The sequence below is a fragment of the Vicugna pacos genome, chromosome 14, assembly GCF_048564905.1.
Source record: "Vicugna pacos chromosome 14, VicPac4, whole genome shotgun sequence".
Classification (NCBI taxonomy): domain Eukaryota; kingdom Metazoa; phylum Chordata; class Mammalia; order Artiodactyla; family Camelidae; genus Vicugna; species Vicugna pacos.
Genome location: NC_133000.1, coordinates 62,120,300 through 62,142,967, shown reverse-complemented (window position 1 = coordinate 62,142,967; position 22,668 = coordinate 62,120,300). Strand labels below are relative to the sequence as shown.

The following is a 22,668-nucleotide window of genomic DNA, read 5'->3' as shown; positions in this document are numbered from 1 at the left end:
TTAGTTTTATCCTTTCCTACAGATTTCTATTTTATCCACTTCCTTGGATGGAATGTTTGATTGAACCTGAAGTGGGGCAAGACAATTGCTATTCAGGACTGAAGGAAAGTCATTTTGAAAGCTGCTCAGGATCTAGACAGATTAAGCTGCCCCAGCGCAGGAAATGACCTTAATCAAGTCATTTGATTGTTACGGGCTTCTAACAGCGTTGGCAAGGAGACCAAATAGAAAGCTAGTCCCCACAGGACAGACAATGCTATATCCAAAGCTGAGCTTTATGGGGGTTAAAAAAAAAAAAGGCAGGAATGTGAATCCTGAGATATTGAAAAATATTGTCATATGAACAGAAAATACATTCTGTTTGGTTTCCAGGAGCCAGATTTGAAAGCTAATGATCTCAATATCATAACCAGCCTCCCAATCACTCTCCCCTGAGAGGTAAGTCGAAGAAAGCAGGTTGACAGAACATGGTCGTGAGCCTGCGTTTGCCCCAGGAGAAAGGACCCTGAAGATCCGAGTTATGGGTAACCAGTAAATATCACCGCTAGTGTAGAAATGGATAACTCTCTGGGTTATTATAAATAGGAATATTTATAAAGCGTCCGCAGCGTATGAGAAGCATTGCAAATAATATACTTGAAGACAAGAAGGGAAACAGAGAAAAGAGCATTCTGCTGAAACGTTCCACGGTGGCAACAGATTTTTCCCCATTTGTCTTCTTTCACTAGGGGAGTTGATGAAGCGCAGCGGGGGAAGATCTAAGAGCGAGGCGGTGAGCCTGCGGGGCAGAGGACAGAGGTGAGTAGGACACAGAGAAAAGAGAAAGGAAGAAAGAAACAAAGGTGAGCAAGATGACAGCGTGGCCAGAGAATTTTGAAAAACAATTAGTTTCCCTTTAGAGCTTGTCACAGAGTACTTTCCAGTTTCCAAAGCACTCTCCGCACACGACTTTATCCCTCCTCACCTCAAGCCTGTGAGACAGACAGGGCAGGGAGCATCACCCTCCTTCTCTTTTAGCTGATTACCTGAGGCTCTGAGAGGATGCAAGCTACCCAAGGTCTCAGAATTAGGGAGCAGAGGAGCGGGATGGATCTGCTTGGTGTTTCTGACAGCAGAATGCATCTGGGTTGGGGGGAGACAAAGAAACTCCACATTTTGCGATTGGTAGAGCATGAGTTTGTAAACTACTGGTTTACTATACTTTCATATTTTCATTAGTGTGATTAACTCATTAATGACTGTAAGTCCGGGGGTTAAGCAGAGATACTTCCGGAAAAGGAGAAATCCTTTATGTCTTGCTTTTCTACTCTTAACTCATTCTACAGAATGGTAACTCCACACCTACTCTAGAGAAAAGTTGACCCTGAACCCTCCCCGGAAGGCACACCCCACTTCCTTCTCTGTTCCCGCAAAAGGAAAAGCAAGAAGCACAGTTCTTGTTGTGATTGCTTTTTGTTATCAACAAACACATTTAAATTCTCATTTTACATCATAAGGTTTTGTCAACAGCCTCAACAAGAATTCTAGACCATGCGCTCTTGGATTTCAGAAAGTTTATCTGACTTTGACTGAACTGATGTCTAAGCACAGGGCAGAGATGTCTATGATATACTTGGTTGACTCAGATCCTGAAGTTCATTATTCAAAGGAAATAAAGAAATTCTAATTCCTACTAAAATGCTAAATCCCGTGTTATAAAATAGAAAGAAAGGGTTTCTAAGGTGGAGAAGATGTTTTTGTGATTCATCAATCTTATGTACGATTTGGAATGAATGCAAACAAAAGGCATCCAAATCAGTTGGTTCCTCTTTCAAGGGCATGAAAACATTTGACAAGCACTGGGCACTGTGGACCCCAGGGTACAGGGGGACCTCACTCAGATGAATCCACAATGTGGGGCAGTTCACACAAGGACTGAGGATTGCTGTTGAGTCACTGCTCAGTACTGCACTAAACTTCCCCATAAACCATTTTTAAAGGGAGACTTACATCAAGATGGCAGAAGGTGAGCAGGAGTGGAGTTCGGTGTAGCAAGATGGAGAGCACGAGTCCCAGAAGCCTAAAGACCCCAGCAGTGGGCCCTCTAATGACCATCGATTGTCTTGAAAACAAAGCAGCCAAATTTGGGGAAGCCGTCAAGATCTGCATGCCCTCCCCTGTCTTGGGAATCAGCCCCTTACTTAGAAAGTTAATCCACTGCTGCCACATAAACTTTACTTTCTTTCCATGTTCTTATTTTTAAAGTGCAGAATTTGCTAGTCCTTTTGGTAGATGATGCTAGTGCCTTCTTACATTGAGTGGACCCATGTGACTAGTTCTAGCCAATGAGATGGAAGCAGAAGAAACTGGGTCACTTCTGGGCTAAGGCAGTGGTGGGCTCATGCACTGCACCCGGTCCTCCTCTCCCCTGTCTGGTGGCTGCAGAGGAGCTCTTGTGTTGAGATGGAGCTAACACAAGACGGAAACAACTACATCGCTGAGCACATAGGACAATTACCTGTGTTGCCTAGACCTACAAGAAGCTCTGTGTGAGAAAGAAATCAGCTTTTGTTAGGCTAAGGAGAGTTGTGTACTGCTTTCTATAGCAGTGTAACTTAGTTTAACCTGACTAATTCAGTCCACTTGTCCATAAAATTAATCACCAAGTTCTCTTAATTCCATCTCATCAATATTTCTCAAATCCATCTAATTCTAACCATTGTCACTATCTTAAATCAGGTTAACATTCCCTCTTGGCTGTATTAATGGGATAGGTCTCTCTGCCTCTGGTCTTGATCCATTTTAATCCATTTCCTGTACAGCCAGGGTCATCATTCTAAAGAGCTGGAGCTTTTGTTCCTTTGTCTAAAACCATTCACTGGTTTCCCACTGATCCCAGGATGAAATAAGAACTCCTCCAAAGCCCTTCGTCATCAGACCCCCATTTGCTTCTCCATTCTCATCTCTTAACATTTCACTCATTTGCTTCGGTCCCATAACCATCTTATCTCCCTGGAAGTGCCAAGGTACAGACTCATTGCTGCTTCTTCAGAGAACCCTGTTGTTCACCCCGCTCAACTTTTTCTAGATAATTCCTTAGAAACCTGTTCAGGTAAAACCTCCTTTCCTGACATCTTAAGGTTAAATGGAATGTTCCAGGGTCAACCTCTGCTCACCCTTGTTAGTGGTCACTTCTTCAGGATATATAATTGTCTGTCCTCTTGACACTCTTCTGCTAGAGTAAGAGCTCCTTGACACAGGAACTGTTTTCTAGTCATCATTCCATCCTCAGGGCTTAGCACACAGTAGAGCTTTAACAAGTACTTGTCAAATGAAAAATAAATGAATGAAGGCTTAAATCCAAGATGCCTCTCACCCACCTTCCCTTCCCAGGTATCTCAGGCATAGAACAAAAGAAAAGAAAACAGATTTCAAATCTGATCAATCTGGCTTCAAGTTCTTCCTCTACCACCTGGAAACCATGTGACCTCAGACAAATAACTTAATCTTTCTTAGCCTCAAATCTCCATTTGAGAAAGGGGAGTAATCACATCTCCATCAGGGAGTTGTAAAAATCAGAGTTAGGAACTTAAGACAGCCACAGCATGAGAAGCACAGAGCAAATGCTAAATATAAATGGTAGGTATAATACTATTCTTGTTATTATTATTATTGATCACACAAAAACTAGTCCAATGACAGCAATGGAAATGCACTTACTTGGAAGTGAGATCAGCTTTCATTTCAAGCAGGAACAAAGAGTTAAACAATTAGACTGGAAATGAGTCCCAGGAACTGTATGGGGGATAATGGACTTCTACTCAACCCCCCTGCCAGCCTCCTCTCTCCTCCTCATCCTTTATATTTTCCTAAATACATAAATTTTTAAGCTACTCCCAGTGGCCCTTTCTTTTTCGTCTCTTAGATGTCTGCCATGACTCCTTGCATTCTCCAAGTTCTCTTTCTCCGTCATCCTTAAAACTCTCTGCAAATTTCCCTTCTTATATGCCTGGCCAAGAAGAAGCAGGCTGTTAGTAAGCACAAGTAAGACTGAGTAATCACTTAAAATACTAAGTCTTAATTCCAGGTCTTCAAAAATCCACATCAGGCATTCAGTCAACACCCGTGGAGGGCATAACTGAGCTAGGTGTTATTTTTTTTTCTCTAAACAAACATTAATTAGTTACAAACTAATGGCCATATCTAATTAGAATAAAATTTCTTGGAGAAAAGCCAGTCCCCTTCCACACAGGGGCCTCCTTGGTACACAGGCAGAGAGTGGGGGTTTATTTTGTCATTATTGTTTTTGTTTTTGTTAATAAAGCATGTAGCAAACTGGTAGTCCATCCAGTATTCCGTTTTCAGCATATACGAGAACTGGTAGTTAGTCATGAATTATAGGCACTCCTCTGATTGAACCAAAGATGTTAGGACATGCATGCACAGATATCAGTACTGCTACTCTAAGAACTTGAACTTCTCAATACATAAATGCATGTATCTCTTTAACCTAAAAATCTCATAGGTGTCAGTAAAGCATAGAGCACTGTCATATATTAAAGGACACGGTGATTTTTAAACTTTTTGTTTTGTGTAACTTGAGGTCATCACTGCTAAAAAGGTCTGATGACCAAAATAAAAAGCCAGTTTATAACCCTCTCTCTTCCCCATCCCATCCCCCAACACTGCCTTCTGTACAAACTAGATGAGGCAGTAGCTTCGTGGAGGGTATGTGAGTCAGGAATTCCAAAGGCTTACCTTCCCATACTGCCAGTTAGAGCGTGATATGTGGGGGGAAACTGGACTCCGTTAGTCTCAGGGTCCTCATGAGAAAAATGAAAAGAAATGCTACACGACCAATGGTTTACTAAAAGAGGTTGATTTTAAACAACAACAACACACACCCAAAGCTGAGGAGTTACCAACCTTTCTCAGTAACTCATGTACAATATGAAACAGCCCTGACTTTCAGGAAATTCCTCCTTACAACTTACTCCAACCCTCATTATGTGGGAAACGTTCCAAATTATTTAGAAGATGCTACCAAAGCCAGGTGTTGTCATTGTCAGCTGCCATCCACCATCCTTTGATATGAACTCTTCCTCAGAAAATGGTTTCCCAACATTAATTATGTGAATATATTTCTCTTTCTATGACTCAAGATAATACACCACAAATACAGCCCATCCCAGTGAGCCACGTTTGGCAACATTCACAAGATCTAATGTCACCACAGATAGGAAATGATCTCAAGGAATGATTCAAGTCAGTTCTCTGTCTCCTTGGGCAATTCATCCATCAGATTTATCTAAGGATCCTAAGTATCCTTGGAAGGAAATTAACCTAATTATCTTGGTTCTTGGAGTGTTAAGACTCCCGCAAGGATGAAGATAGTCTCTTCGTATCATGTCCATGTCAGATTTATTCCTAAATTTAAGAGTTTTCACTGGTTATGAAGAAGCACCATTCATCCCTTTCAACGAAAGAATAGTCATCTGTTATTTTCAGATGGTGGTTGTTTTCTTAGAGTAAAAATCTGCCAGCTGCCAAGGTCACTGTGCATCTCAGCAGGTGAGGTTGTGTTCTTCAAAGCAGTTTGAATATGAGGGATGAAGAACCAGAGTGGGGTCTCTTTGTTTGTTTTTGTTTCATTTCATGGTTCTTCCTGCCTTTATGCCTTTTGGCCATTTTTGGATGAGGATTTTTTAGATGAGGGTAAGCTAATTATCACTAAGTTCCATTTCAACTTCCGGATTCCTCATTTTGGAATATGACCACAGATGTCCTTATGTCCTACCAGGTTTACCAAGGGACAAAGTTATAATGATTTCATCTAATTTTTTTTTCCTGTGACTGTTGTAGGATGAGTAAAGTCCCTAATTAACCAGTACCTACCATCAGCAAAAAAAAAAATTTCAGAACAGTTCAGGAGTTTTTTTTTCCTTTGTTACACTGATTGATGGGTAATGCCAGTATTTTCTCAGGGCGAGATTCTAGCCAAATTGTTTCTGCTGACATGTGCCTTAACAGACTGCTGATGGTCAAGGAGCCGGCAGAGGTTTCCACGGAAATAAAAGATAACTTGTGAAAACTAGCTTGAAAAATATATTACACATTTATTATCAAGCAACTAAAATATGAGGTTTGTATTAGTGCCCAGGGCCTTAAGGAAAACGTGCCTTCATGGAACCCATTTTAATAACTGCCATCCACCTCCATCACCCCTGTTCCGTGTGCCCAGAGCTACATTAGTACAGGCTATCCTGCTAAAAGGCATTGCTTAGACCAGGGAGCAGACTTTTAAGTCATTGCCCACCTTCTTGGTCTAAAAGCAAAAAAGTAGAAAACTGAAGAGTAATGGTGGCTCAGAGAATTAAATACATTTTAAACCCAGGAGTATTCAGGACTCTTTGGTATTGAATACTGGACCAAGAGTTTCCAAATGCAAACTACAAATTAAAAGATCTATTTAGGAACAAGATAAATAGCCTTACTGGTAAGAAGATAAAGCTGCATTTTAGCCTTGAACCTTGCCTTTCCCTACTTGGGAAAATTCCAATATCTGTCAACCGCTTCCCTAGAAGGTAATGTGATTCAATAGTCAATCAATAGACAAAACATTTAGGATTCTGAGTTCTCATCCAAGCTTTGCATGTAGCTTCTATTTGATATTATGCAATTTTAAAATATATCCTGTGCTTAGTTTCTCATCTGAGAGTTTAAATTATGAAGGGCAATCCAATGATTATTTAAAAGAAATAACTGAAATAAGTTCTAGCTAGAGACAATAACTGTTGCACTTACTAAAATTTTCTTTTCATCCTTTTTGCATTAATTTGAACAAGCCTCCCTTGGGCAAATGGTCCAGAGAAGTCATGATCGCTGGGTTTCCAATTCCTCTTCATTACGGGCAAATTATTCTTTCACGTAGTATGGTGACCAAAACCATGTCAAGAAATCCAAATGATTAACTCATTATATTAAACCTATATTACTATGGATTAAATGCTATTTTTTTTATATTCTCACAAAAACATCAATGCAATAATTTTGTGTTAAGCCAAACATACCTTCTAAGCCCTATAATTAGTCCCACCCAGATTTGACGCTACTCACTTCTCTGGACCCTGTACTTACTCTTCACCTACAGAATCTGTCCCCTGACCTTTTTTCTTTTTTTAAAGTGGTTCCTATACATTTGAACATAATCACTCCAGTCTCTAAGCAAACCTACTCAATCCTAATACCAAGGCCCCCCCACCCATTTTCGTATCAAACAGTCTCTAATAAGAGGAGCAAGCATCATCTTTCCCAAGCCTCAGTCTCATCTCGCTGTGCTCCTCACCAAACCCGGCACACTGCCGTCACTAACAACCTCCGGTGAGTCAAGTAACTGTCACTCTCAGGACCAAGTCTGCCGCAGGGCAGTAACATTAAGATGTGCACAACCAGGGAAAAAAAAATTGAAGGGTGGGGGGGTATATAAAATGAAGAGGATTCACTGACTTTTGCTAGTCAGTGAAGCAGAAATGAACCATTTTCCTTGCATTGACTGTCACCGCTCGTTGTAGGTTGACAAGCGTAGCTGCAACTTTCCACTCGTCTTCTAGTTCCTGGGGAGGCCACGCAATGACACGGGAATGCTCACACACTTGGCCAGGCCCTTCCTGCTCCACTGGTTTATAACAACACACTGGAAAGAAACTCACACTGAGGAGCAATCGCAGTTCCTCATTTAAGAGTAACCTGCAGCCAGCACTCTGGTGAGCAATGTTGTCCTCACTAGATTCTGATGAAATCACACCAGGGCCTTTGCTCAGTGGCCTCTTGACTTTGTCTGGCCATGTTCTCAGTTATGCTATTCCTGCGAGAACAAAGACCTACCCCCTTCTGGACTCAGCCTCCTAGGATTCTAGAGAAATTGCATTTACAAAAAGTGTCATCCATCATCTGTGAAAGCCAGCAAGTTTAAGTCCCTGCCAAGAGCAGGGGCAGATATTCTGAGTAATTGGACGCTGCCTCAGTAGCTTCACTGCCGCCAGCAGCTGGAGACAAGAGGTGAGGTGAGGAGAAAGCTTCCCGGAAGAGGCTGCAAGGCCAGACACTTCAAATCCCATCTTGGAGGCACTCAGGTGTCAAACTCCCTACCTATTTTTAAACAGCACATGCATCCTAGGACAAGTCAGCGTCTACTTTTTTAAGGAATTATTTACCCTGATGTGCCATGCAGTCACTTAAGACTCTAGAGAAACTCAGGTAAAGATAAACTCCTTTGGATACCTGCCTAGAATATGGAGGAACTCATTCTTGGCTACATTCATCGTGCTTTCTTTTTCCAACAGCAAAATGATCTAAGAACAACTAAGTGCCCATTTCCTTATTAGCATCCCACCAGGGGTACCCAAGACTCTGCATTCAACTATTTATCAGTCAATAGCAGGGCAAGAGTGCTCCCATGTACCTAAACTCACTCACGTTCGGGCAGACATTGAGAGCAAGGTAGAAGCCATATAATACTTATAGGGAAGTGGGGAGGGCACAAACTTGGCTTTGGGAAGACACTGGCAGTTTAAGTATGTGCTTATAGTACTAAATATCGAAATATGCTCAATGAAAGAATAATGCCCACAAAATTGAGCTAACAATACCACATTGGTTAAAGTCCAGCATCTCTCAAATATAAACATCAGGTGCTTCTAACATAAGCTTACTGAATGAACTCAGTGGGTGAGCTGTGCCCCAGCTGACCAGCCATCACCTTCCCTTCCTTTCGTCTTTACTCTCCCTTCCCCAGCCTCGCCTCTCCCACCTTCTGGCCTTTTCATTCTTACTCTTTCCTTCCCAAACACTGATTGATTGCCTTTAGGTGCCAGGCACTGCGTTAGTTCCCAGGGACACACACTGATCAAGGTGCTGCCATAGTCTTGGAGGAACTTTCAGTTCTGTCTGGAGGAACAGAGTGCTAAAGCAACAACATGGCCCAGGAGGGTAAGTGCAATGAGAGAGGGAAACACCGGATGCTCCGAAACACAGAGCAGGACCACCAAGGTCAGCTTAAGGGAATCATGGGAGGCTTCTCGGAGGAAGTCTTTCCTTGGCCTTCATTTTAAAGGTTAAGTAGCAGTTAACTGGTTAAAGAAGGGGAGGAAAGTCCAAAAGAACAGCATGTGAAAAGGCAGGCAACAAGCCAGGTTCATCTAGATCAGCTTGGGTCACACTGTGCATCTGTGAGAACCCACGAGAGATGAATGAGGCTGGTGACATCAGCCGGGGCAGTTACAAACAGCCATCCAGCACATCAAGCAAAGGATTTCGAACTCTACCTTAAAAACTGAAAATCCACTGAAATCGTTTTGGCAGTTTAGGACTACAATAGTAGTTTGTGCTGTCTCTGGCTTTAAACAAGAGGACAGTTGCCATGTCTGAGCCCAGACTTGCAGAACCATCCCCTACTTCTACTCAGGATTCTGCCCATCAGCCCAGGTCCTGGGTTGATTGGACCCAAACCTGGTCACACCAAGTTCAACCACCCTCAGCCAGACCTCAGCTCCTACAGATCAACGAGCAAGAAAAAGAAATGCGTGGTACTGTAGGCTCCTGAGATTTGGGGCATTGTTCATCACACTGCATTATTGTAGCAATGACTGACTCATATAAGTGTTGAGTCCATTATCCCCACTTTTTAAACCAAAATAATAAGGTGACAGTCAACTCAGACTCCATAAGGAACTCATTTTAGATAAAAATAGCTCTTTTGATAAGGACAATATATCCCATTGTGGGAATAAAAGGAGTGTAGAGGAAGGTTGAAGCTCTGCTGGATAAAATCACCTCCTTGTCAGTGAGAAATATTAGTGTTTGGAGAGTTTAGATCGCTTAAGGAAATGAGAGAATACCAGGAGAGAGATTTTCAATCATTCACAGGATTTTTAAGTGAGTGTTGAAATGGACAGATATTGGAGTGCCTGCACTGCTCATGGGCACAACCCCAGACCCTGGTGGTGGGGGTGGTCTACCACTAGTGCCGGGTCCCCTGGCACAGAAGACAGGGATGGAGGATGCATCAACTCAGAGGAGGGCAAAGGAAGCTAATAAGCTGGGAAAGCTGGTCTGCAGAGGGAAAATAAAATGGGACCAAAACAGAGAAGGAAGCAGACACTCATAGTTATTTGGCCCTGGAGGGCAGAGTATGTCCAAGATAAATTGCCTTGGTTCCTACCATTGTCTCTTCCTGTTCTCAGTCCCCACAAGGTCTGGTGGCACTTCCTGCTTTTTGACCTAAGGTGTAACACTGAATCACAGCAATAAATCCTCTGTTTGCTTGAGCTCAAGATGTGCTCCTAGAAACCAAAAGAAACTTGAGGAAAATAGGTGTCTACTATGGTTCATACATGTGTGAGGCATGAGGGGTACAGAGGACGTAGGGCAGATAAATGAATAGACTTTTTCAAACAGTTCCTACCTTATAATGGAAATGCAGATGCTAGGGAAGTGTTTTCTCAGACTCGGAAGGGTCCAGAAAGTAAAATTGGAGGAACTGATATTTAAGCTGTGTATGAGTTGAATAGTTTACCAGAGAGGGTGTAATCAGCAAGGTCAAATGCCATCTAAGTAGCCAGTAAGAGTCTGAGAAATGGGCTCTCGGTTGAGCTAATAAGGTCATTGGCTAATCTGGACAGAACTTTTGCAGCGTGGTCAGGACAGAAGCCAGACTGCTGTGGGTGGAAGAGAAGAATGAGGAAGTAGAAAGGGAAGACGACTTCTACAACAGTTTGCAGAACCGTGACAATGGAAGAGGCAGGGCGTGAGGTGGAAGGGAACACGGGATGGATTGAGAAGCTGCATGTTGTTTTAGTCTAGGCGGGAAAGGCTTCCCATTCCAGACATGAGGAGCAGGCGAAACAGACTGACAGATCTAGAAGAGGAAATCTTCCATGGGAAATGATGAGCAGAAGGAACAATAGAATAAAATTGGAAAACGACATGTCAAGACGATAAAGGCAGTCCGCTCCGAATGAGCAAGTTTAGTCAAACTAAACTGTTCTTATTATAAACCAACTGTTTAGGAGGAAATTATTTGGGGGAGGGAAATGCATTGCCCTCCTCAAATGGAATGCCTGAAAACTAATTACGGTTCCCAACTTATTCATCCCCAGTGCCTCACCAACATGATCTTTCTGTAATAGATTCATATTTCAAAGTGTGGAATGAAAAAAAATGTGCCAACTAGCAATGACAGAGACAATACTCTCAGGTATAATAGCGACTGGAAAAATGAATATAGGGAAATTTTTAACACTACTAAACTTACAGAGTCGGCTTCCTTTTTACAACTCTTACTCCCCAAAGGTGCTAAATGTGTTCCGAACACAATAAATTGAAAATTTATTTTGTTGACTTTGAAGAATCTTCTATATGTATGTGGCATATTTGATAAAGACTTCTCTTGTCGAAATTAATTGTATTTTTAAATACAGAAAAATACTAGCATAGAAAGTGATCCACTCGTTGTGAAAGTGAGCAGAGCATAGAAATAAACTGTTGCACCAACCACATTTCTTAGAACCTTAATTGGAATGCTTTTAAGCCATGGCCATACCCTTGCCACCACCACCATCACTGCCATTGCGGTCAACACCACCATCACCATCATCACCATTACCATCACCACCATCACTACCATCCCCATCAATATCACCGTTACCACACCACTATCACCACCATCACTAACATCACCACCACCACCACTGCCATCACCACCTCCACCATCACCACCACTACCACTAGCCATCTCAACCAGCATTCCTACCACTGTCTCCATCACCCTCACCACCATCACCTCTACCAACATCATCACCATCAGCTAGCTTCCTGATATGATTTCTGAACTATGAATTGCTCTTTGAATCAGTAACTTTAGATATGGCTCATTCACCTACACAAAGTTCTGTGCCACTTTTTCTGCTGCAACTCCTTTCCTTCTCTATTTGTATAAAAGATATAAAAAACAGACAAATGCAGGCCAGTGGCAAGGGCAGAAGTGGAGAAGTAAGCCTCAGGGTGAGAAGCGGAGGAGCAAGATACCAGGTAACCTGGCAGCAAGGATGACCTGGCTCTCGACACACGCTGACCTGCTGCAAGATGGATTTTTGATAGGAACTTACAAAAACAGCATGTGCAGCCAGGGCTTTATTTTTAATGTCCCAGCATTGATCAAAATAAAAAAGGGATTCAACTAAGCCAATGATGGAGAAAACTAATTTCATGGTAAAATAATTCTAAAATGTATTTAAGGTGCACTGGCAGGACCATTTTCAAAGAAATCTGCATCACAAAACATGCATGTGAATTGAAGACTCCATTCAGACAACCTCCAGCTGCTAAAGAAAAACTGTTATTCTCTGGCTGTTTCCCACTGTTTCATGTAAACAGTTTTATGAGGGAGCAAAAGCTTCCTTACCACATCTGCCCTTATCAAAAGAAAGGCACAGGATGGTGTAAATATTGTGTTTTGTCTCTTCCATTAGCAAATATTTCTTTTGTCTAGTAAAGATGTGAATAAACAAGAAGAAAACAAGGGTGCTAAAATTATTTACTAGCTTCCTTGAAGGAGATCAATATGGAAAAAGTATTCGAAAATGGTCTTGTTTAGGTCTGGCCAAAGAGAGGAGCGCAGTGAAGGCATATCTTCCTGTGAACTGTTGTGTTTTCCATTTTACGCCCAAAGAAACAAGATAAATATTTTACTTCTTAAAAATACCTAAAATTCTAAATTATGGCTTCCACAGCCTTTATAAACAAGGCTTCATAGTGAATGCACAGTAGACTTTTCTTGTTGTTTAAGATGATAACACCTTGACCCAGCAGGTAGGTATTGGGTGAACTTAAACTTTCAGTGGGAACTATCACTCAAACACAGCTTTGTATTAGCGTGTCTTTTACTTTCAGTTTTCCTATTTGACTTGCAGAAAAAGGAGATGTGGTTGACTGCATAATGATGTGTGTGTGTGCGCGCACGCGCATACAGCCTGTTAAAATTCAAATGGTCACACAAAATCACTCAGTTAAATGATCACATCACTAAATAAATGTTCCATCAGTTCAATGTCTGTGTTCTTCTTCATACTTATTTCAAGTTAAAGACATCCAATTTCTTGCTTTCTGTTCTTTCTCAGAATTTATGAGAAATGCCCGCTCAAGATGCCTAGCAAGTCACACCATACATTGTTTGTCCATTTGTTTCTAAGCCTGATTTGTCATTTTCTTAAACTTAAGGCATAGGGTTTTCATTTAGGAATGTGCACCGCAATTTCTGACATCTTGAAGTGCAAATAGTTGCTGGGGAAAAAGTCAACATTAAGGTACGTTTCAAGAAAATAGATGTTTTAAATCACTAGGAAGACATAGGCCTTGGATGTCAGCATAAAGAACCACAGGACAGAATAACACCCACTATAGCACTTCAGGAATGGGTCTCTAATGAAGTCAGTTCCAAATTCCTGGGTTTCCGCTGGAAACTTGGCATTGACTACAGCTGTTCTCAGTCCTTATCCAGCTCTTGCACCAACCTTTTTCTTTGCTTTATTTCTCAGTGAACTTGAACACCGTCTGTCTGATGGGTACAAACAGTGAGTGGGTCTACAGTCAGGTTACCCAGTTTTAAAATTCAGACTGTACCCTTGAGTAGTTGTATAACTTTGGGCACGTGATTTGATGGCCCTGTCTCAATTTCCTTATCTGCAAAATGATACCAAATGGCAACCATGTGATGTAGTTGTTTGAAGATTAGATGACTAAATATATGAAGATGCCTTATAAGGAAAATGCTAAATAAATTCTGTGGTTGTCCTTATTATCATTCATTATAATAGTAATTATTATTATTTTAAATGAATATTATATATATTTAAGATACACAACATGATGGTTTGATACATATATTTAGTGAAATGATCAGTATAGTCAAACTAATTAACATATCCATCTCCTCCCACAGTTATCTTTTTTGTCTTTGTGTAGTAAGGGAACCTGAAATCTACTCTCTTAGCTACCAGTGTACAATGCGGTATTATTAACTATCGCCATCATGGTATACGTTAGATTGCTAGACTTATTTATCCTACGTAACTGCAACTTTGTACCCTTTGACCAACATCTCCCTATTTCCCCCACCTCTGATAACCACCATCCCACTCTCTGCTTCTACACGTTCAACTTTTTTGGATCCCACACATTAGTGAGATCATGCAGTGTTTTTCTTCATGAGTCTGACATTTAACTTAACATAATGCCCTCCAGTTTCATCTGGGTTGTCACAAATGGCATGATCTCCTTTTGTAAGGCTGAGTAGTATTTTACTGTGTGTATGTGTGTGTGTGTGTATCATGATTAATTTATCCTTTCATCTCTCAACACTTAGCTGTCCCTTATCTTGGCTATTGTGAATAATGCTGCAATGGCACCAAAAGCTCAGACAACAAAAGCAAAAGTAAACAAGTAAGACTATGTTACCCTGAAAAGCTTCTGCACAGCAAAGGAAATAATCAACAAAGTGAAAAACCAATGTATGAATTGGGGGGAAATATTTGCAAACCTAACATCTGATTAAAGGTTAATTCAAATATAAATATGTATGTGTATATACATATATATATCCAAAATATAGAATGAACTTCTGTAAGTCAATAGCCAAAAAAAAAACTCAATTAAAAAATGGACAAAGTTTCTAAATAAACATTTTTCCAATGAAGACATACAAATGACCAACAAGTACATGCAAAGGTGCTCAACGTCACTAATCATCAAGGAAATACAAATCAAAACCACAATGAGATACCACCTCACACCTCTTAAAATGGCTATTATCAAAAAGATAACAGATGACTAATGCTGGTTCTCGCAAAGCTGTGAAGAAAAGGGAACCGTCGCACACTGCTGGTGGGGGTGTAAACTGGTATGGCTATTGTGTAAAATAGTATGGAGGTTCCTCAAAAATTTAAGATTAGGATTACCAAGTGATCCAGCAATCCCACTTCTGGTAGATACCCAAAGGAAATGAAATCAACACCTCAAAGTGATATCCGTGCTCCCAAGTTCATTGCAGCATTATTCACATTAATTATTATTATTAACATGGCTGCCTGTCCCTTCTCATCATAGGTTCCTTGAGGAAAAGGAGTAGGCCCCGCATATTGGTGTAGTCTGAACAATCCCTTGTATATGGTAGGTGCTCTGTGACCTGTCTAGTCTCTGGTTTTTGCTAGAGGTAAAGATAATAAAAAAGACCACAGGCACAATTATAAAAGAATAATGAGAATTCCAAAAATATCCCATTGTGCAGCACGATCTGGCTTCTCTTTCCCCATGAGACTAATTAAAGAGAAACGGGACTAAAGACAGATTAAAGCAGAGGATGGTGCCAACTGCTAACACGGCATCCCTGCGAGTAGTTCTGCAGTTTTCCTTCACGTCGTATCAAATGACAATGCTTGAGAAAGACCTTTCCATTTAAAGGCAAACAGAACACAAGGAGACTTGGAAAGCACAATCACATTTGACACGTCCCATCAACAACAAAGGTGAGGCGAATTCCAACCAGCAGAGTTGGAAAAGTTGGTAAGTACAATCACTAATGTACAAAACAAGCCCCTAAACAGATCACCTAATGTCAACCCATACTGTGCCCCTTTCTGCAGCCAGAATGAAGCAGGGCATGGTGGCAATCTGAGTGGGAGAAAAAACCAAAAATGCAGAAAACAATCGCATTCCAAGTCCCATAAACTTGTCTTCTGTTCAACTTGCAAATGAGATTAAGAAAAAAGAAACGAAAATACACATGTAAAGGCGAAATCACTGAAACAAAAGAAACTAGCCTCCAGCGACACTGCATATTTTTTCAAAATTTTTTCCATAACATGTCTTGCTATGAAGGATGGAAAAATCAAATTCTACTAAGGGGGGGCAGGTGGACACAACCCTTTTTTCCCTATGACCTGGAAGTTTTTATATGTGATATATGTGCCCCTTCCCATTAAAGATTTTTTTTCCAGTTTAAAAAATAACATGCTGGGTGTCATTTCTTTTCAATTATCATTTTCATTTGAAAAACATACCAGAAAAACTCAAAGAAAAAAAAATCAAAATTATCTGTAATTCTATGGCTCCAAGAGACTGTTAATATTTTGGTTGTTTCATTTTTTTAATTTTTATTATTGTAAAACTGACCACACTGTACAGATCACAATACAGAGAGAACATATGATGATTTTTAAAAATTGTAACAAAGTAAACACCTGTGTAAGCAGATTCAAAAGTAGAAAATTGTACCATTCTTTAGAAGTTCCTTGTTGTGCCAACCCCAGTTACATCTCTCTTCCCCATCACCCGCCATTCTCTCTCCCTGAGCCTAACGTTTGTTTTGCCACCTGTGTTTCTGCATCCCTAAATAACGTATTAAAAGTTTTGTTTGTTAAGGATAAATTGTATGGCACAGAGAATTATAGCCATTATCTTGTAGTAAGATTTACCAGAGTATAATCTGTAAATACACTGAATCACTATACTGTACACCTGAAGCTAATATAACATTGTAAATCACCATAGCTCAATAAACAAATAAAAATAAAATAAAATTTCTGTTTGCTAACTTGACAGAAATAACGCTATGTATTATCAGAGGCTTCTTTTCTTTCAGCATTAGTTCTGTGCAACAGTCATCCACCTAAAGGCACAAGCTATGCTTCACTTATTTTCATTGCTCTGTACTGTCACACTGAATGGGTGAGCCCCCGTGTAGATTCCGATTCTACTACTGATGGCCACTTGGATTGTTGTGATGTTTTGCTGCTAAGAATATCTTATGCATGTTTCCTGGTGAAAATATGCAAGTGTGCTTGAGGGTTTCCACTTAATTATGAATTTGCTGGGTGAAATGGGTTATGTGCAAGTTCAGCTTTACTAATATCAAAATGTTATCAGAGTAGTTCTACCAATTTCTACTCCCAAATAAAGTGGATGAGAGTTCCCATCTCCAACCTGACACTTAGTGTTATCCAGCCTCTTGATTTTGGCCAAGCTGGTGGATGTGCGTCATTTAAATACTTGAAACTACAGAATTGGAGGATCTTTCTCTATCAGCTTTGCCACTTGAGTTTCTCTGGATGTGTGTGTGTATGTGTGCATGAGTGAAGTGTCTTGCCAATATCATAGTGTATTCATTATGGATAGTATGGATAACTACACACTGTTTTCAAATTAATCAAGAGAGATAGGAAGCACTTGAAAGGACACTTATGCCTTTAAAATTTTAAATAAATATAGAAATGATTAGAAAAAGTTTCATGGTCAATGGCACCACTATTGACATAACTGCTCAAATTAGAACTAGAAACCGCTCCTCCCAAGTACTCTACTTTCTAGAAGGTACATTCTCCGTTACCTTCTAGTAGGTGATCAAATTCTACTGAGACTGTTTCTTAATCCCATAAGCAGTTCTAGAAAACCTACAGTTCCTTTCCTTCCATGACATAAACATGTAAGTACTTATTTATAAGTTCTACTCTTGTCTCTCAAGTAGCTGTTACAGTCGATGATGCTATGAACATTTTTGTACAACAGTGTGTAAGTATTTCTCTAGAATATATATTAAACAGTGATATTTAGAATTATGAGAGTGTGTGAATGTTTAAAATTACTAAGAAATCCCAAAAGTGAATAAGGGTTCTTCACTGCCATCACAACCTCACACTGCTTTTCAGTTTGAAAGCTTTAGTGAGTGGGTAATGCTATGTCATTTCATCATGTTTTTAATTTTCATTTCCCTGAATAATGACGTTATTTCAAGTCCTGGCATACGTTGTGAGTCATCTTATTTTCTCTTCTTTTTTAATCTCTCTTTTTCTGTTTTGTGTTGGATTGTCTTTTTCTTACTGATTTGAAAAAAGTTCTCTTATGTTATCCAGATATTACTCCTTTGCCAGTTGTATGTGTTGCCAGTTTGTGGCTTGGTTTTTCACTCTGTTTACCAGCATCTTTTGATAAAGAGTATCTTAATTTTAATATGGTCAAATTAAATCCTTCCTTAATGGTTTTCATTTTTGTGCCTTGCATTCTTTGTGTCTTTATTTAAGAAATCTTTTTCTGCCTCGTGATAATAAAAGCACTTCTAGATTCTCTTCTAGACATTTTATAGTTTCCTCTTTCATGTCTAGAATTTTAGTCACCTTATTTTTTTGTAAGGAGATGGGCAACCAATTTCAGCCTTACTCTATGATTAACTAATTCTTTGCCCTATTATCATTTATATTTACCCCCATTCTGCAATGCTGTCTCTATAAATGAAGTCTTCACATATGCCTGAGTCTGCTGGGCACTCTGCATTTTACAGCATAGTTCTACGTATCCCACCCTGTACGTTGTCTAAATACGGTCAATGGGATATAGACGTAGATAAGCCTGATTATTTGGAAGAAGATGCCTCACCTTCTTCTTCTTCATGGGTGTCTTGGATGTTCCTTGAATTTTATTTTTTCAAATAATTTTTAAGTTTATCTAGCTATACAAATACACACAATTCTGTTGATGTTTTTATTAAACTGATGTTGAATCTCTAAATCAACTAGGGAAAATTAACATCTTCTGATGTAGGGCTCTGACATATGGCTCTCTATTTATTGAGATTTTCTTAAATTTTTTGCAATAAAATTTATAATCTTTCATATTTGTTCCCCCAGTTCTATTTGCTAACCTCACACATTGTTTAAATAGGAATATCGTATTACGAAACTACTATTAGATTTCTTATTACTCTATATATGTTGTTTTTTATCCAATTTTTCTTATTTTTTATTGAAGTGTAGTTGATTTAATATATGTTGTTATACTAACTTCTCAGCGTCAGCATGTAGGAATGCAACTCACTTTTATACATTGATTTTATATCCAGCAACTGGCAAAAAATGTCTTATTAATTCTGGTAATTTATTTATATATCTTTTTGAAGTTCCTACATGGATAAGCTTTGAACAATGACAGTTTTGCTTCTTCTTTCCAATTCTTATTTCTCCTTTGTCTTATTACATCAGCTAAAATCTCCAGAACAATATTAAACAGAATTGGTGACAGTGGGCATTCTTACCTTGTTCTTGATATTAAAAAGGGAGCTTTCAGTGTGTCACCATTAGGTGGGTATTTGCTGTAGGTTTTATATAGATTCCTTTTACCAAACTAATGAAGCTTCATTATTCTCTTAGTTTGCCAAGAATTATTCTTTCAAAGTCATAAATAGATGCTAAAGTTTACAAAATTCTTTCTTTTCCAGAATCCACTGGGAGTTTAAAAAGATTCTTTATTGGGTTTTGTGTGCTATATGACATGAATCAGCTTGCCAATATTAAATACACTTTGCTTTCCTGAGATAATATTATACACTACCTTTTTTAGATGTGTCTGGATTTCGTGCACTGCTACTTTAGATAGTTGCATCTATTTTCATGAGGAGAGTAGCCTATAACTTTTTTTCTAATCCACTTGTCCCTTCACCAGGTTTCTGTATCAAGGTTATGCTTGCTTCATATACTAAGTTTGGGATCGCTCTCTCTTCCTTCTTCTCAGAAAGAATTTATGTAACACTGGCATTACCTGTTCTCAGTATCTGGTAGAGACACTTGGCCCTGACATGAGAAAGTTTAAGGTCTCACAGATTTAGCAGAAACCCCTGGGGTGGAAGCCAGTTTTGGAGATCACCCAACTTGCAGAATTCCAGCTTTTGCTTGAGTTTTGGTCTCTTCAGATTTTTTCCTATTGTGTTAGCTCAGCAATGCATTTTTTTTTAATTCTTAAATTATTTTTCTCCAGCTTGGGATTATTTTAATCAGGCGGTCTTCCATAACATCAGAAATGGACATGCCAGTGGGTGTGCTCTGCTAATAACATGGGACTGTCCTTACTTCTGAGACCAGGTCTACTCAAGCCCTCCGACCCGTGCCTACCCGGGCATGTAGCAGAAGCTCATGTAACATTTATTAAATGAGCCAATGAATATTACAACTATGTTCAACATATTTTGTCACTGTCCTTATCCCAATACATTATAATTTTTACTTGAATGTTTATCACCCAGGCGGAACTGCCAAGCTTTTGAAGAATATGAAGCTGTTTATATCTGTTTATACGTCTTCTTATCCACAATGTCTAGCACATAAATTTACTGAATAGACGAGTGAATAAATACACAGATAAATCAGTTATTGTAGTTAATTTGAATATATGTAGGTTAAATTTTACCCAGATGCTTTTTAATCTGCTACCAAATAGGTAATTAATGCAGTACAGAAAAACCAAGAGGTAAATTATTGAATTCTGCAGCAAAGTAAATTTACTGTCATTTAATTGGGTGTATCTCCCATTTTTAGCGTTGCTTATGCAAATCTAAGATAATTAAAAGCCTCCAGTGTGTTGTTCAATAGCACTCATGATGCTTTTTTTTTTGTTTTTGCCCCCAGGCAGCTTGTTTTTGGCAGTAGATGTCCAGCCCACATGCATTATTTGAACATAAGCTATGCTTCTGGACAAGATGCTCTGAACCCCACCATTGAAAGAGAGGGGATAGAAGTAGATGGGGCCGGACAAGCACACTGCCAGACCTATTTCCTTAACCGAAAACTACCTGCAGGGAGAATTCAGACTCACGTGAGCTATCTAATTCTTAAAGCCTCTGCTATGTGATGTAGCGGCTTCCTCCCATTTACTGCTCAGTATAAAGACATGAAAAATCAACACCAGTGCACATGTGGTTTCCTGAAGAAAGGCAAGTGCATCTGCAATAACTTACAGCATCTTGTCTTATTATCTTATCTGTCTTCATCTTACCCATCTATCTTATCTAGTCTTATCGTGTAGAGCCCAGGCCAATGGCTGGTTAACCCTGCTGTCTTCAGAGTTGGAAAATAGCAACCTGTTTTCTAAAACTGAGAGCTCAGAGAACATAAACCAACTAAATATACATTTACAAAACATTATGGAGTCCTACAGAAAATTGATGAGCCCTAAGAAGGAAAATGTTCCAGAATGAGGCTTTGTTAAATTTTTTTTTAATTAATTAAAAGAAACTTCTTTCCTATATATAAAACCATCAACAACAGAAATAACAGGTGGAAGAATTCCAAACAAAAAATTTTACCAACTCCTTTCATTTGTTTAAACTCCTGGTAAATGTCTGATAGCTTGAAGCCAGACTACTCTGTCCATTGTTGGATTTGCTTTCTGCACCCCAGAAACACAGTGACTGGGTTAAAAACACACAGAACAATGGTTCAATCCTGGGGAAAACAACACCCTTTCACAGAAATTGTTTTTTGGCTGTTGTGTCATGAACAATATCTTGGCTCTACTTTGAGCTCAAAGGAAAAGAATCTAATGAAACTCTTGCCTTTAATAACTGCAATGTAGTGAATTTAGCTACTCAAAAGTATTTAAACTAAACCAATTTGCTCATTAATCATCATTACAGCTACAAACAGAATCAAGCAAATAACTTTTCAAAATGTTTCTCAGGTCAAACTTCAAGTCACTCCTGCAATTTTCAAACACTGAATTATAAAAGGCGGTTGACAAATATGTGCATATATTGTAATCAGTTAATTAAAGCAAGTCTTAATTATGCCATTATCAATTTGTCATTTTTAAGTTACAAAAGCAAATGTGAACCTGGTCAATCCCTTTACAGCTTGGAAGGCATCATTCTTGGGAAGAAGTTATAGTCATCTTGTTTGTGCGCTTAAAGCTAGGATTATGCAATCTTACCAAGAATTGTTGAAAATAAGAAGAAAATCAAAATCACCCTTTTATCCCAGTTAATATGCAGGAATGAACACATTGCAGTACTACAACGATGGAAACATCAGGGGCCACCTTTATTCCAAACTACATGCCTAGTCCTGATGTCAGGGATGTAAACTGACCTACTTAGAATTGTACCTGTATTTTGAGATATTCTCAGCGTTTCTCCTTATTGCTTTATACGCTACCCTGAAAGCAGTATGACTTTCACAGTTTGTTGGGCTTTTCCAATGCAATGACCAAGATGATCTTCATTACAACCAACTCATGATAATCTTGACATCTCTTTTTTGAAGTCATTCATGTCTATCAGGTTGGGAACAAGATAAAACGTACATATTTTTCTTCCTTTGCTTGATGACTACTAGAGAAATTTGTTTTTTCTTCCTTATTTATGATAAAATTGATAAAAATCGAATGAGTCTGAATTATAACCTCAGAAGAGCACTGACCACCAGGTTCCAGTGTCTCTCCTGTCAAGATCAATTACAAACTGTGAGTACTCTCCCCTTTTCACAGAAACTCTTTCTTACAAACTTCTTCATTTTTATTGGTTTCTACTGCAGTCTCTACTTCCCTGATTATTTTAATACTGTCCCAGCTCCCTCAGAATATGTATAGCAGGAAATAGAAATATGATCTGGGGATTTTAAACCTCAAACTGCAATTCAAAGATTTTTTTTTTTTTGTCTTGAGAACCTCACAAATGCAACAAATGGGGAAGGACTGTCTCTTAGAATCTACTCTAAACATTTTTTTTTAAAAAGTCAAATCAAAGCTAGAGCACCTTGAGTCTGAGATGCAGCTGCTTGCCAAAGCTTTGCCCCTCCTTGATTACTCTCCTGCTTCTTT

General features: G+C 39.3%; 1 protein-coding gene across 1 annotated transcript in view; it reads right to left on the bottom strand.

The window, feature by feature from the left end:
• Positions 1-22,668, bottom strand: part of HS6ST3 (heparan sulfate 6-O-sulfotransferase 3) — a 576,822-nt gene that overhangs the window by 262,564 nt on the left and 291,590 nt on the right. The gene's annotated exons all lie outside the window — the stretch shown is intronic.